The sequence below is a fragment of the Oncorhynchus masou genome, chromosome 18 (genome assembly GCF_036934945.1).
Source record: "Oncorhynchus masou masou isolate Uvic2021 chromosome 18, UVic_Omas_1.1, whole genome shotgun sequence".
Lineage (NCBI taxonomy): Eukaryota > Metazoa > Chordata > Actinopteri > Salmoniformes > Salmonidae > Oncorhynchus > Oncorhynchus masou.
Genome location: NC_088229.1, coordinates 18,969,825 through 18,985,955, shown reverse-complemented (window position 1 = coordinate 18,985,955; position 16,131 = coordinate 18,969,825). Strand labels below are relative to the sequence as shown.

The following is a 16,131-nucleotide window of genomic DNA, read 5'->3' as shown; positions in this document are numbered from 1 at the left end:
ACAGATCAATGGAGGTAGGGAGGGTTGGATGGAGGTAGGGACAGATCAATGGAGGTACGGAGGGATGGAGGTAGGGACAGATCAATGGAGGTAGGGAGGGAGGGATGGAGGTAGGGACAGATCAATGGAGGTAGGGAGGGAGGGAGGGATGGAGGTAGGGAGGGAGGGAGGGAGGGAGGGATGGAGGTAGGGACAGATCAATGGAGGTAGGGAGGGAGGGATGGAGGTAGGGACAGATCAATGGAGGGGAGGGAGGGATGGAGGAGGGGGACAGATCAATGGAGGTAGGGAGGGAGGGATGGAGAACGGGACAGATCAATGGAGGTAGGGAGGGTTGGATGGAGGAAATGGACAGATCAAGGAAATGGGAGGGAGGGATGGAGGTAGGGACAGATCCATGGAGCTAGGGAAAATGGAGGTAGGGAGGGAGGGAGGGAGGGATGGAGTCAGATCAATTTCCCAGCGGTGTGTGGAGGTGGAATCTGGAGGTAGGGAGTCCTGTGGACGGGACACATGCAAGGGAAAAGAGTGCTTCATGGAGGTGGGACAGATCAATGGAGAGATAGGGAGGGAGGGATGGAGGTAGGGACAGATCAATGGAGGGTTTACTGTCTGGATGGTTTGTCTATACTGGGACAGATCAATGGATAGGGAGGGTTGGATGGAGGTAGGGACAGATATGTTTAATGGATTACCGCGGAGGGTTGGATGGAGTGTAGGGACAGATCGATGGAGTAGTGAGGGTGAATGGAGTGGGACATCAATGGAGTGAAATATTGCTTTGTGGTAGGAAGGGAGGGATGGAGGCTACTACACCGATCAATGTATTGGATGAGGGACAGTTCAATGGAGGTAGGGAGGGTTGGATGGAGGTGTGATCAATGGATGTGGGAGGGTGTGGAGGTAGGGACAGATCAATGGAGGTAGGGAGGGAGGGATGGATAGGGACAGATCAATGGAGGTAGGGAGGGAGGGAGGGAGGGAGGGATGGAGGTAGGGAGGGAGGGAGGGATGGAGGTAGGGACAGATCAATGGAGGTCCTGGAGGTAGGGACAGATCAATGGAGGTAGGGAGGGTTGGATGGAGGTAGGGACAGATCAATGGAGGTAGGGAGGGTTGGATGGAGGTAGGGACAGATCAATGGAGGTAGGGAGGCCTTCTTGGCCAGATCTGGAGGTCCAGGAGGTTGGATGGTCTTGACAGTGTGGAGGTGACTGGAGACACAGAGGCACAGATCAATGGAGGTACAAGGGATGGACAAAAGCCTGGACAACACCACAACAACTGGAGGTGAAGTATAAATAGCAGATCAATGCCAGTATTTGGAAACAACTGTCCAGATCAATGGAGGTAGGGAGGGAACCATTCGGCCAAATCAATGGCCATTCAAAAACAGGGAAACGATGGAGGTATTTTGAATCAGGGATGGAGGTTCAGGGACAGATCAATGGGAGGTAGGGAGGGAGGGATGGAGGTAGGGACAGATCAATGGAGGTAGGGAGGGAGGGATGGAGGTAGGGACAGATCAATGGAGGTAGGGAGGGAGGGATGGAGGTAGGGACAGATCAATGGAGGTAGGGAGGGATGGAGGTAGGGACAGATCAATGGAGGTAGGGAGGGTTGGATGGAGGTAGGGACAGATCAATGGAGGTAGGGAGGGAGGGATGGAGGTAGGGAGGGAGGGAGGGATGGAGGTAGGGACAGATCAATGGAGGTAGGGAGGGAGGGATGGAGGTAGGGACAGATCAATGGAGGTTGGGAGGGAGGGATGGAGGTTCAATGGAGGTAGGGAGGGTTGGATGGAGGTAGGGACAGATCAATGGAGGTAGGGAGGGAGGGATGGAGGTAGGGACAGATCAATGGAGGTGGTGGTAGGGAGGGAGGGAGGGATGGATGGAGGTAGGGACAGATCAATGGAGGTAGGGAGGGGGATGGAGGTAGGGACAGATCAATGGAGGTAGGGAGGGAGGGATGGAGGTAGGGACAGATCAATGGAGGTAGGGAGGGAGGGATGGAGGTAGGGACAGATCAATGGAGGTAGGGAGGGTTGGATGGAGGTAGGGACAGATGGAGGTAGGGAGGGAGGGATGGAGGTAGGGACAGATCAATGGAGGTAGGGAGGGTTGGATGGAGGTAGGGACAGATCAATGGAGGTAGGGAGGGAGGGATGGAGGTAGGGACAGATCAATGGAGGTAGGGAGGGTTGGATGGAGGTAGGGACAGATCAATGGAGGTAGGGAGGGTTGGATGGAGGTAGGGACAGATCAATGGAGGTAGGGAGGGTTGGATGGAGGTAGGGACAGATCAATGGAGGTAGGGAGGGATGGAGGTAGGGACAGATGGAGGTAGGGAGGGACAGGATGGAGGGAGGGATGGAGGTACAGATGGAGGTAGGGAGGGGACAGATGGAGGAGGACAGATGGAGGTAGGGAGGGATGGATGGAGGTAGGGACAGATCAATGCTTGTAGGGAGGGAGGATGGAGGTAGGGACAGATGGAGGTAGGGACAGGATGGGGTAGGGACAGATGGAGGTAGGGACAGATGGAGGTAGGGACAGATGGAGGTAGGGACAGATGGAGATAGAGACAGATGGAGGTAGGGACAGATGGAGGTAGGGACAGATCAATGGAGGTAGGGAGAGATGGAGGTAGGGACAGATGGAGGTAGGGACAGATGGAGGTAGGGACAGATGGGAGGTAGGGACAGATGGAGGTAGGGACAGATGGAGGTAGGGACAGATGGAGGTAGGGACAGATGGGGGTAGGGACAGATGGGAGGTAGGGACAGATGGAGGTAGGGACAGATGGAGGTAGGGACAGATGGAGGTAGGGACAGATGGGAGGTAGTGACAGATGGGAGGTAGGGACAGATGGGAGGTAGGGACAGATGGATGGAGGTAGGGACAGATGGGAGGAGGGACAGATGGAGGTAGGGACAGATGGATGGAGGTAGGGACAGATGGGAGGTAGGGACAGATGGAGGTAGGGACAGATGGGAGGTAGGGACAGACGGGAGGTAGGGACAGACGGGAGGTAGGGACAGATGGAGGTAGGGACAGATGGATGGAGGTAGGGACAGATGGATGGAGGTAGGGAGGGATGGGAGGTAGGGACAGATGGGAGGTAGGGACAGATGGGAGGTAGGGACAGATGGGAGGTAGGGACAGATGGGAGGTAGGGACAGATGGAGGTAGGGACAGATGGGAGGTAGGGACAGATGGATGGAGGTAGGGACAGATGGATGGAGGTAGGGACAGATGGATGGAGGTAGGGACAGATGGATGGAGGTAGGGAGGGATGGGAGGTAGGGACAGATGGGAGGTAGGGACAGATGGAGGTAGGGACAGATGGAGGTAGGGACAGATGGGAGGTAGGGACAGATGGGAGGTAGGGACAGATGGGAGGTAGGGACAGATGGGAGGTAGGGAGAGGTAGTCAGAACCGAATAAATCAAATCAAATTTTATTTGTCACATACACATGGTTAGCAGATGTTAATGTGAGTGTAGCGAAATGCTTGTGCTTCTAGTTCCGACAATGCAGTAATAACCAACAAGTAATCTAGCTAACAATTCCAAAACGACTACCTTATAGACACAGGTGTAAGGGGATAAAGAATATGTACATAAAGATATATGAATGAGTGATGGTACAGAGCAGCATAGGCAAGATACAGTAGATGGTATTGAGTACAGTATATACATATGAGATGAGTATGTAAACAAAGTGGTATAGTTAAAGTGGCTAGTGATACATGTATTACATAAAGATGCAGTAGATGATATAGAGTACAGTATATACGTACACATATGAGATGAATAATGTAGGGTATGTAAACATTATATTAGGTAGCATTGTTTAAAGTGGCTGGTGAAATATTTTACATAATTTCCCATCAATTCCCATTATTAAAGTGGCTGGAGTTGAGCCAGTGTGTTGGCAGCAGCCACTCAATGTTAGTGGTGGCTGTTTAACAGTGTGATGGCCTTGAGATAGAAGCTGTTTTTCAGTCTCTCGGTCCCAGCTTTGATGCACCTGTACTGACCTCACCTTCTGGATGATAGCGGAGTGAACAGGCAGTGGCTCGGGTGGTTGTTGTCCTTGATGATCTTTATGGCCTCGTCGTTGTTGGTAATCAAGCCTACCACTGTTGTGTCGTCCGCAAACTTGATGATTGAGTTGGACGCGTGCGTGGCCACGCAGTCGTGGGTGAACAGGGAGTACAGGAGAGGGCTCAGAACGCACCCTTGTGGGGCCCCAGTGTTGAGGTTCAGCGGGGTGGAGATGTTGTTGCCTACCCTCACCATCTGGGGGCGGCCCGTCAGGAAGTCCAGTACCCAGTTGCACAGGGCGGGGTCGAGACCCTGGGTCTAGGGTGTCAGGTAGGGTGGAGGTGATATGGTCCTTGACTAGTCTCTCAAAGCACTTCATGATGACGGAAGTGAGTGCTACGGGGCGGTAGTCGTTCTTGGGAACAGGAACAATGGTGGCACTCTTGAAGCATGTGGGAACAACAGACTGGGATAGGGATTGATTGAATATGTCCGTAAACACACCAGCCAGCTGGTCTGAGCATGCTCTGAGGGCGCGGCTGGGGATGCCGTCTGGGCCTGCAGCCTTGCGAGGGTTAACACGTTTAAATGTTTTCCTCACGTCGGCTGCAGTGAAGGAGAGTCCGCATGTTTTGGTTGCGGGCCGTGTCCGTGGCACTGCATTGTCCTCAAAGTGGGCAAAAAAGTTATTTAGTCTGCCTGGGAGCAAGACATCCTGGTCCATGACGGGGCTGGTTTTCTTTTTGTTATCTGTGATTGACTGTAGACTCTGCCACATACCTCTTGTGTCTGAGCCGTTGAATTGAGATTCTACTTTGTCTCTATACTGACGCTTAGCTTGTTTGATTGCCTTGCGGAGGGAATAGCTACACTGTTTGTATTCGGTCATGTTTCCGGTCACCTTGCCCTGATTAAAAGCAGTGGTTCGTGCTTTCAGTTTCACGCGAATGCTGCCATCAATCCATGGTTTCTGGTTTGGGAATGTTTTAATCGTTGCTATGGGAACGACATCTTCAACGCACGTTCTAATGAACTCGCTCACCGAATCAGCGCATTCGTCAATGTTGGTGTTTGATGCAATACGAAACATATCCCAGTCCACGTGATGGAAGCAGTCTTGGAGTGTGGAATCAGCTTGGTCGGACCAGTGTTGAACAGACCTCAGCACGGGAGCTTCTTGTTTTAGTTTCTGTCTGTAGGCAGGGATCAACAAAATGGAGTCGTGGTCAGCTTTTCCGAAAGGAGAGCGGGGCAGGGCCTTATATGCGTTGCGGAAGTTAGAATAGCAATGATCCAAGGTTTTTCCAGCCCTGGTTGCGCAATCGATATGCTGATACAATTTAGGGAGTCTTGTTTTCAGATTAGCCTTGTTAAAAATCCCCAGCTACAATGAATGCAGCATCAGGATATATGGATTCCAGTTTGCAAAGAGTCAAATAAAGTTTGTTCAGAGCCATCGATGTGTCTGCTTGGGGGGGAATATATACGGCTGTGATTATAATCGAAGAGAATTCCCTTGGTAGATAATGCGGTCGACATTTGATTGTGAGGAATTCTAAGTCAGGTGAACAGAAGGACTTGAGTTCCTGTATGTTGTTGTGGCCACACCACGTCTCGTTAACCATAAAGCATACGCCCCCGCCCCTCTTCTTACCAGAAAGATGTTTGTTTCTGTCGGCGCGATGCGTGGAGAAACCAGCTGGCTGCACCGACTCCGATAGCGTCTCTCCAGTGAGCCATGTTTCCGTGAAGCAAAGAACGTTACGGTCTCTGATGTCCCTCTGGAATGCTACCCTTGCTCGGATTTCATCAACCTTGTTGTCAAGAGACTGGACATTGGCGAGAAGTATACTAGAGAGTGGTGCACGATGTGCCCGTCTCCGGAGTCTGACCAGAAGACCGCTTCGTTTCCCCCTTTTACGAAGTCGTTTTTTTGGGTCGCCGGCTGTGATCCATTCCGTTGTCCTGGGTGAAAGGCAGAACACAGGATCCGCTTCGCGAAAGTCATATTCTTGGTCGTACTGATGGTGAGTTGACGCTGCTCTTATATTCAGTAGTTCTTCTTGACTGCATGTAATGAAACCTAAGATGACCTGGGGTACCAATGTAAGAAATAACACGAGGCGAGGCGGTCATCTCTGTCGGCGCCGAACTGCCAGCTCTTTTACGCCCTCTACCAAATGGGCGTAAAAGAATAGAGGCAGATAGGTCCTTTGATGGAGGAATGAAAGGAGGGATGGAGGAAAGGAGAGGGGAAAGGAGGGAAAGGTAGAACCGAACACAGAGAGCAGACCTCTGGGAGCATTTCATTTGCCGAATTGTCTCCTGTGAAGTGAGAATGGGCTATTGATTTTAGGCAGGCTACAGCACCTGGCCCTGTCTTCTGTAGGCTGTGTGAGCCACACAAACAGACTGACTGATAAGCAATGGAGGGAGAGGGAGAGGGAGAGGGAGAGGGAGAGGGAGAGGCCCAGTGCTTTAAGCCCAAGCCAAGTACCATCACATCAAACACAGGAAAACAATACAACTGTATTTTAGACGCCAGATGGGTTAAAATAATGACTGATTTCACAAATCCATAATTATAATAACAATAATACTATTGTTAACATCTCCAAGTACTGTACTGCTACTATACGTCTGAGCCGCAGAGAAACAAGTAGGGTACTGTATGTAACAGTGTAACACAGACTTTAGAGTGGAACAAACTATTCTCTGAACAAACACATCTCAATGCTCTTTTTCAAAACTACCTCTCGCCACTTCTAGCATCCCCAACACCACGCTGGCACTGTACTGGAGTAGAGAACCAGAAGTCCAACACTTACTCTATGAAGTAAACCATGCCCGTCTCTGTGTAGGCCATCTCCCAGGTCTTGGGCAGCGGTTCCTGGCTCTCGTCACTTGGTAAGGTGCTCCAGGTCCGGAAGTCCACAGCCCCACTACTGGACTGGTTATAGCTGGGTACAGCCTTCCACTCCTGTCCAGCCTTGTCCTTGTGCTCTGTGGCCATATCACAGGAGGGAGAGAAAGACAGGGGGAAGGAGAAGGATGGTGAGAGTGTGGAGGCTGGGTAGTGGGCGTGTGGAGGCTGGGCGGTGAGCGTGTGGAGGCTGGGTAGTGAGCGTGTGGTGGAGGCTGGGCGGTGATCCCTGTGAGCTCCATGCATCTCTCTCTGCGGCTTCCCTGGACAGACTGACTGTAGGCTTTAGACTGTTACACACAGCAAAGAACAGGAGAGGGAGAGAGGGGAGTAGAGAAAGGGAGAGGACAGAGAGAGAGAAAGAGACGGAAGTGCAGCAAGTGTGCCACAGGATTTGCATGTCAGCAGTGATGTTCTGTAGAGCGAGAGGATCAACGGCAACAAGGGCAGAGCTGACCAACACCACACTTCAGCCTTACCCAGCCCCTATTAGCATCACTAAACCTTGCCCTGTGAGTGTGTGTGTGTGTGTTTTGTGTGCGTGCATGCGCTCTTATCTGCAGGTTTGGATTTGCATGCCTCTGACCTAGCTCATTACTGTATTCAGAGTTGACTTCTGATCTGAAGGGAGAAAGAAAACTACCCATAAAAGAGGACGAGCTGTCAGAAGGAGAGTAAAGTGCATGACATGAAAGTTAAGTGATTTTCTTTACATAGGGTACTCATTCAATGGTTTTATATATACAGAAGTATGTGGACACCCTTCAAATTAGTGGATTTGGCCATTTCAGCCACACCCGTTGCTGACAGGTGTACAAAATTGAGCACACAGCCATGCAATCTCCATAGACAAATATTGGCAGTAGAGTGGCCTTACTGAAGAGCTAAGTAACTTTCAACGTGGCACCGTCATATGACTATTCCAATCAGTCAGTTTGTCAAATTTCTGAAGGTCAACTGTAACTGCTGTTACTGTGAAGTCGAAACATCTAGGACAACGGCTGAGTTGTGAAGTGGTAGGCCATAAAAGCTCACAGAACGGGACTGCGGAGTGCTGAAGCGCATAGCGTGTAAAAAACGTCTGTGCTCGGTTACAACACTCATGTCAGCACAATAAATGTTCGTCGGGAGCTTCCTGAAATGGGTTTCCATGGCTGAGCAGCCGCACACAAGCCTAAGATCACCATGTGCAATGCCAATCGTCGGCTGGAGGGGTGTAAAGCTCGCCACCATTGGACTCTGAAGCAGTGGAAATGCGATGAATCACGCATCACCATCTCGCAGTCCGACAAACGAATCTTGGTTTGGCGGATGTCAGGAGAACACTACCTGCCCCAATGCATAGTGCCAACTGTAAAGTTTGGTGGAGGAGTACTGGTCTGGGGCTACGTTTAATAGTTTGGGCTAGGCCCCTTAGTTCCAGAGAAGGGAAATCTTAACGCTATAGCATACAATAAATAAATAAACGATTCTGTGCTTCCAACTTTGTGGCAACAGTTTGGGGAAAGCCCTTTCCTGTTTCAGCATGACAATGCCCCCATGCCCAAACCTAGGTCCATACAGGAATGGTTTGTTGAGTTCGGTGTGGAAGAACTCGACTGGCCTGCACATAGCCCTGACCTCAACCCCATCAAACACCTTTGGGAAGAATTGGAATGCTGAATAATGCTCTTTTGGCTGAATGGAAGCAAGTCCCTGCAACAATGCTCAAACATCTAGTGGAAAGTCTTCCCAGAAGAGTGGAGGCTGATGTAACAGCAAAGGGGGGACCAACTCCATATTAATGCCCATGATTTTGGAATGAGATATTTGACGAGCAGATGTCCACATCCTTTTTGGTCATGTAGTGTATAATAGTATTGTTTGATGCATGTACAATACGCCTGAATTTATGTCATCCTCCCTGCTACTTTGCAAACCCATTGAGAAAAGCATCCATTCAGTCAGGAGACTCACCAGGGACAGCTATAGGTGATGTGGGTATGATGCACGACATAGGTAAAAGTAGAACTGAGGGTGTCTCGTCAAGAACAAAATAAATAATTTGGAGGAAAAACGTGAATCGAGTGTTCTCTTCATCCAACCCATGCACCCATTGTTGTGTGTGCCCAAGGCTATAGTGATAGAGATGGTGTGCAGGGGAACAGCTCAGGTCTGCACGCCTTGCTAATGTGGCTCTCTATTTGCACAGACAATGGCCTGTCTAACTGTTCCTAGACCTGTGCTTCAGTCTCTTTTCCTATATTGGTAGAGCATGGCGCTTGGAAAGCCCGGGCCATGGGTTCGATTCCATCTGGTGTCACCCATATGAAAGATGTATGTATGCATGACTGTAAGGCGCATTGGATCATAGTGTCAGCTAAATGGCATATTTTAATTGGTATTATTGAGGAGTCAGAGTAAGAGCGCTGATATAGGATCAGTTTGTCTTTTAGGTCATAATGAATAAGACTTTATGGACAGCGGGAACCTGATCCAAGATCAGTATACCTCCACTGAGACACTTTATGACTCTCTTACTGTTCTTAGAACTGTGTTTAGCAGCCCAGCCCTCAGGGCCTGCCCAAGGCCCCTCTGATATGCACAACTGCCTGATCACAACTGAGACATTAAATCAGGCAGAGAAAGTACAACCCAGCTGCCCAGCTGCAGGCAGGACCCTGGAATGGGTACAGGGTACAGTCATGGGCATGGGCTTAGGTCCATGGGACTAGACAGACTGACCATCTGACGGACGGGAGGGCTACATTGTCCTCTCTGTCATTGGCACCATGCGGACTCGGAACGGGGGAATGCTCTTTGGACGGAGCCAGAGAGAACCACAGACCAAACAGGGGACAGCTGTGCTGTGGGAACAGAGAGGAGCAGGGGCCAGCTGGAAGCACCCCAAGCCCAGAGGAGAGGCACTCTACAGGAGAAGCCTGGAGGGCAAATAGGACAAGACCAGACGCTGCTCCAGGGATGGCGGGATGGGTCCCAATGTACCCAATCACTCTCTGTCTATCATATCGTCCACAGTATGTCCCCCATCTGATGTGCATAGCCTCCTCCATGGTACCACACTGGTCTCATCAATGGTGCTGGATACACCACGGGGAACCTTTTCTTCAGAAAGTGTTTTGGCCATGTTGGATAAGACTCCTTTCCTATATACCCAGTTGGATGCTGCCTTTTCTTTACGAGCTGTGGCACTTGTGGGTTTTGTTTTTGTTTACAGTTCATGTGAGGATAATATCTCCAAGGGAAATAAAACAACAACAAACTATATCCCTTTAACCATGGATTTCTACTTTATTGATCCAGCTAGATGGAGAACGACTTGACTTTGTAGAGTTTGTATTTAGAAGAGACCTTCTGTAAGGGACAGATGGATAATCCTGGGATGTCCCATTTGGGGGAAAGAGAGAATGCGTGTGATGGAGGGTGGAGGGAATGAGTGTGATGGAGGGTGGAGGGAATGAGTGTGATGAGGGTGGAGGGAATGAGGGTGATGTTAGGTGGAGGGGATGAGGGTGATGATGGGTGGAGGAGATGAGGGTGGAGGGAATGAGGGAGATGGAGGGTGGAGGTAGTGAGGGTGATGGAGGGTGGAGGGAATGAGGGTGATGGTGGGTGGAGGGAATGAGGGTGATGATGGGTGGAGGGAATGAGGGTGATGGTGGGTGGAGGGAATGAGGGTGATGGTGGGTGGAGGGAATGAGGGTGATTGGTGTAGGGAATGAGGGTGATGGGTGGAGGGAATGAGGGTGGTGGTGGGTGGAGGGAGTGAGGGTGATGGGTGGAGGGAATGAGGGTGATGGTGAGTAGAGGGAGGGAATGAGGGTGATGGTGGGTGGAGGGAGGGAATGAGGGTGATGGGTGGAGGGAATGAGGGTGATGGTGGGTAGAGGGAGGGAATGAGGGTGATGGGTGGAGGGAATGAGGGTGATGGTGGGTGGAGGGAGGGAATGAGGGTGATGGTGGGTGGAGGGAGGGAATGAGGGTGATGGTGGGTGGAGGGAGGGAATGAGGGTGATGGTGGGTGGAGGGAGGGAATGAGGGTGATGGTGGGTGGAGGGAGGGAATGAGGGTGATCGGTGAAGGGAATGAGGGTGATGAAAATAAAAGCCCTTTCTCTTTCTCATCCCTTCCTCTCATTTTGGGCAGCTGTTGTTGAGCCAGAACAAATGTATCTCCGACAAAGTGAAAGAGTGAATGTTCGAGCATATTAGGCGCCCTGGGATGTCGCCATTGGTTGTGATAAATTAGGGGCACTAGTTGCGTTCAAATCAAATCAAAAGCAAATGTTATTAGTCACATGCGCCGAATACAACAGGTGTAGACCTTACAGGGAAATGCTTACTTACGAGCACCTAACCGACAGTGCAGTTTTAAAAAATAGGGATACGAGATAAGAAATAAAAGTAATTAAAGAGGAGCAGTAAAAATAACATTATATACAGGGGGGTGCCGGTACAGAGTCAATGTGCGGGGGCACCGGTTAGTTGAGGTAGTATGTACATGTAGGTAGAGTTAATTAACTATGTATAGATAACAACAGAGAGTGGCAGTGGTGTGGAGAGGGGAGGGGGGCAATGTGAATAGTCTGGGTAGGTATTTGACTAGATGTTCAGGAGTCTTATGGCTTGGGGGTAGAAGATGTTTAGAAGTCTCTTGGACCTAGACTTGGCACTCCGGTACCGCTTGCCGAGCGGTAGCAGAGAGAATAGTCTATGACTAGGGTGGCTGGATTCTTTGACAATTTTCAGGGTCTTCCTCTGACACTGCATGGTACAGAGGTCCTGGATGGCAGGAAGCTAGGCCCCAGTGATGTACTGGGCCGTTCGCACTACCCTCTGTCGTGCCTTGCAGTCGGAGGCCGAGCAGTTGCCATACTACCAGTCAGGATGCTCTTGATGGTTCAGCTGTAGAACCTTTTGAGGATTTGAGGAAATGTTTCAGTCTCCTGAGGGGGAATAGGTTTTGTCGTGCCCGCTTCACAACAGTCATGCTGTGCTTGGACCATGTTAGTTTGTTGGTGATGTGGACACCAAGGAACTTGAAGCTCTCAACCTGCTCCACCGCAGCCCCCTTGATGAGAATGGGGACGTGCTCGGTCTTCTTTTTCCTGTGGTCCACAATCATATCCTTTGTCTTGATCACATTGAGGGAGAGGTTGTTGTCCTGGTACTGTCTCGTTGTTGTCAGTGATCAGGTGTTGATGTGAGCCATGACCAGCCTTTCAAAGCACTTCATGGCTACAGATGTGAGTGCTACAGGTCGGTAGTCATTTAGGCATGTTACCTTAGTGTTCTTGGGCACAGGCACTATGGTGGTCTGCTTAAAACATGTTGGTATTACAGACTTGGACTGGGAGAGTTTGAAAATGTCAGTGAAGACACTTGCTAGTTGGTCAGCGCATGCTCGCAGTACATGTCCTGGTAATCCATCTGGCCCTGCGGCCTTGTGAATGTTGACCTGTCTAAAGGTCTTACTCACATCGGCTGTGGAGAGCGTGATCACACAGTCATCCGGTACAGCTGGTGCTCTCATGCATGTTTCAGTGTTATTTGCCTCGAAGTGAGCATAGAAGTAGTTTAGCTCATCCGGGAGGCTCGTGCCACTGGGCAGCTCTTGGCTGTGCTTCCCTTTGTAGTCTGTAATGGTTTGCAGACCCTACCACATCCGACGAGCATCAGAGCCGGTGTAGTACGACTCGATCTCAGTCCTGTATTGACACTTTGCCTATTTGATGGTTCGTCTGAGGGCATAGCGGGATTTCTCATAAGCTTCCGGGTTATAGTCCCGCTCCTTGAAAGTGGCAGCTCTACCCTTTAGCTCAGTGCGGATTATACCTATAATCCATGGTTTCAGGTTGGGGAATGTATGTGTGATCACTGTGGGGACAACGCCATCGATGCAGTTATTGATGAAGCCAATGACTGATGTGGTGTACTCCTCAGTGCCATTGGAGGAACCGGAACATGTTCCAGTCTATGCAAAGCAGTCCTGTAGCTTAGCATCTGCTTCATCTGACCACTTTTTATTGATCTAGTCACTGGTGCTTCCTGCTTGCTTGTAAGCAGGAATCAGGAGGATACACCTATGGTCAGATTTGCCAAATGGAGCGCGAGGGAGATCTTTGTATGCTTCTCTGTGTGTGGAGTAGTGGAGTAAAGGTGGTCCAGAGTTATTTTCCCTCTGGTTGCGCATTTAACATGTTGATAGAAATGAGGTAATTGGTCTTGGCCATGGTGGAGAGTTTGGAATCTGATTGATTGCTTCTTTGGACAGGTGTCTTTTATACAGGTAACAAACTGAGATTAGGAGCACTCCCTTTAAGAGTGTGATCCTAATCTCAGCTCGTTACCTGTATAAAAGACACCAGGGAGCCAGAAATCTTTCTGATTGAGAGGGGGTCAAATACTTATTTCCCTCATTAAAATGCAAATCAATTTATAACATTTTTTACATGCGTTTTTCTGGATTTCTTTGTTGTTATTCTGTCTCTCACTGTTCAAAAGGGGAGACAGGGTAGCCTAGTGGTTAGAGCGTTGGACTAGTAACCGAAAGGTTGCAAGTTCAAATCCCCGAGCTGACAAGGTACAAATCTGTCGTTCTGCCCCTGAACAGGCAGTTAACCCACTGCTCCTAGGCCGTCGTTAAAAATAAGAATTTGTTCTTAACTGACTTGCCTAGTAAAATAAATAAAAAATCAACCTACCATTTAAATTATAGACGGATCATTTCTTTGTCAGTGGGCAAATGTACAAAATCAGCAGGAGATCAGATATTTTTTTCCCTCACTGTATGTACATGTAGGTATGGTTAAAGTGACTATGCATATATGATGAACAGAGAGTAGCAGAAGCGGAAAAACGCAGATAAACGAAGAAAAAACACAATTGGTTGGGGGCACGTAAAACATCTGCGTTCTGCTCCGGCGCCATTTTAACTACCAACAATATCAATGTTGTTGATGATCAGTTTGAGGCAGTTTGTGGGAGAGGATGGGAACATGTTGCAGGACAACATGGACAGGACATCTTACCTGTGAGTCCATTGACCAGGGGAGACCTCTCTCTCTCCTCCTCGTCCTCCTCCTCGGGGGCTGCGCTGTCCTTCCTGTCCATCTTGCTGACGGAGGTGGTGCGTTTCCTCTGGACCTCTGTATCAAACTCCTCATCAAACAGCACCTGATCTACTAGGTCAGGCTGCACCGGGCTGGGCTCCGCTGGGGGCTTGGGCGTCCCGTAGTAGTTCCCTGGTAGAGAACACACACAGCCGTGTCAATAGAAACATTCAGTAACCTGGTAGAGAACACACACAGCCTGGCAATAGAAACAGTCAGTAACCTGGTAGAGAACACACACAGCCGTGTCAATAGAAACAGTCAGTAACCTGGTAGAGAACACACACAGCCGTGTCAATAGAAACAGTCAGTAACCTGGTAGAGAACACACACAGCCGTGTCAATGGTAACCTGAGAACACACACAGCCTGGCAATAGAAACAGTCAGTAACCTGGTAGAGAACACACACAGCCGTGTCAATAGAAACAGTCAGTAACCTGGTAGAGAACACACAACCTGGTAGAAACAGAAACACACACACAGCCGTGTCAATAGAAACATTCAGTAACCTGGTAGAGAACACACACAGTAACCTGGTAGAGAACACACACAGCCGTGTCACATGTCAATAGAAACAGTCAGTAACCTGGTAGAGAACACACACAGCCGTGTCAATAGAAACATTCAGTAACCTGGTAGAGAACACACACAGCCTGGCAATAGAAACAGTCAGTAACCTGGTAGAGAACACACACAGCCGTAGAAACAGTCAAACCTGGTAGAAACACACACAGCCGTGTCAGTCAACCTGGTAGAGAACACACACAGCCGTGTCAATAGAAACAGTCAGTAACCTGGTAGAGAACACACAGCCGTGTCAATAGAAACATTCAGTAACCTGGTAGAGAACACACACAGCCGTGTCAATAGAAACAGTCAGTAACCTGGTAGAGAACACACACAGCCGTGTCAATAGAAACAGTCAGTAACCTGGTAGAGAACACACACAGCCTGGCAATAGAAACAGTCAGTAACCTGGTAGAGAACAGAGACACAGCCGTGTCAATAGAAACAGTCAGTAACCTGGTAGAGAACACACACAGCCGTGTCAATAGAAACAGTCAGTAACCTGGTAGAGAACACACACAGCCGTGTCAATAGAAACAGTCAGTAACCTGGTAGAGAACACACACAGCCGTGTAACAATAGAAACAGTCAGTAACCTGGTAGAGAACACACACAGCCGTGTCAATAGAAACAGTCAGTAACCTGGTAGAGAACACACACAGCCGTGTCAATAGAAACAGTCATAGAGTAACCTGGTAGAGAACACACACAGCCGTGTCAATAGAAACAGTCAGTAGTCCTGGTAGAGAACACACACAGCCGTGTCAATAGAAACAGTCAGTAACCTGGTAGAGAACACACAGCCGTGTCAATAGAAACAGTCAGTAAGTAACCTGGTAGAGAACACACACAGCCGTGTCAATAGAAACAGTCAGTAACCTGGTAGAGAACACACACAGCCAATAGAAACAGTGTAGTAGTAACCTGGTAGAGAACACACACAGTATCAAACAGTCAGTAACCTGGTAGAGAACACACACAGCCGTGTCAATAGTAAACAGTCAGTAACCTGGTAGAGAACACACACAGCCGTGTCAATAGAAACAGTCAGTAAGTAACCTGGAAGAGAAACACAAGTAGTAACCTGGTAGCACACACAGTCAATAGAAACAGTCAGTAACCTGGTAGAGAACACTGGTAGAGAACACACACAGCCGTGTCAATAGAAACAGTCAGTAGTAGTAACCTGGTAGAGAACACACACAGCCGTATCAATAGAAACAGTCAGTAACCTGGTAGAGAACACACACAGCCGTGTCAATAGAAACAGTCAGTAACCTGGTAGAGAACACACACAGCCATGTCAATAGAAACAGTCAGTAAGTAACCTGGTAGAGAACACACACAGCCGTGTCAATAGAAACAGTCAGTAACCTGGTAGAGAACACACACAGCCGTGTCAATAGAAACAGTCAGTAGTAGAGAACACACACAGCCTAACCTGGTAGAGAACACACACAGCCGTGTCAATAGAAACA

The 16,131-nt window shown here is 49.3% G+C and overlaps 1 pseudogene; it reads right to left on the bottom strand.

Annotated features, from left to right (window-relative positions):
- Positions 1 to 16,131, bottom strand: part of LOC135504142 (membrane-associated guanylate kinase, WW and PDZ domain-containing protein 3-like) — a 293,136-nt pseudogene that overhangs the window by 60,136 nt on the left and 216,869 nt on the right.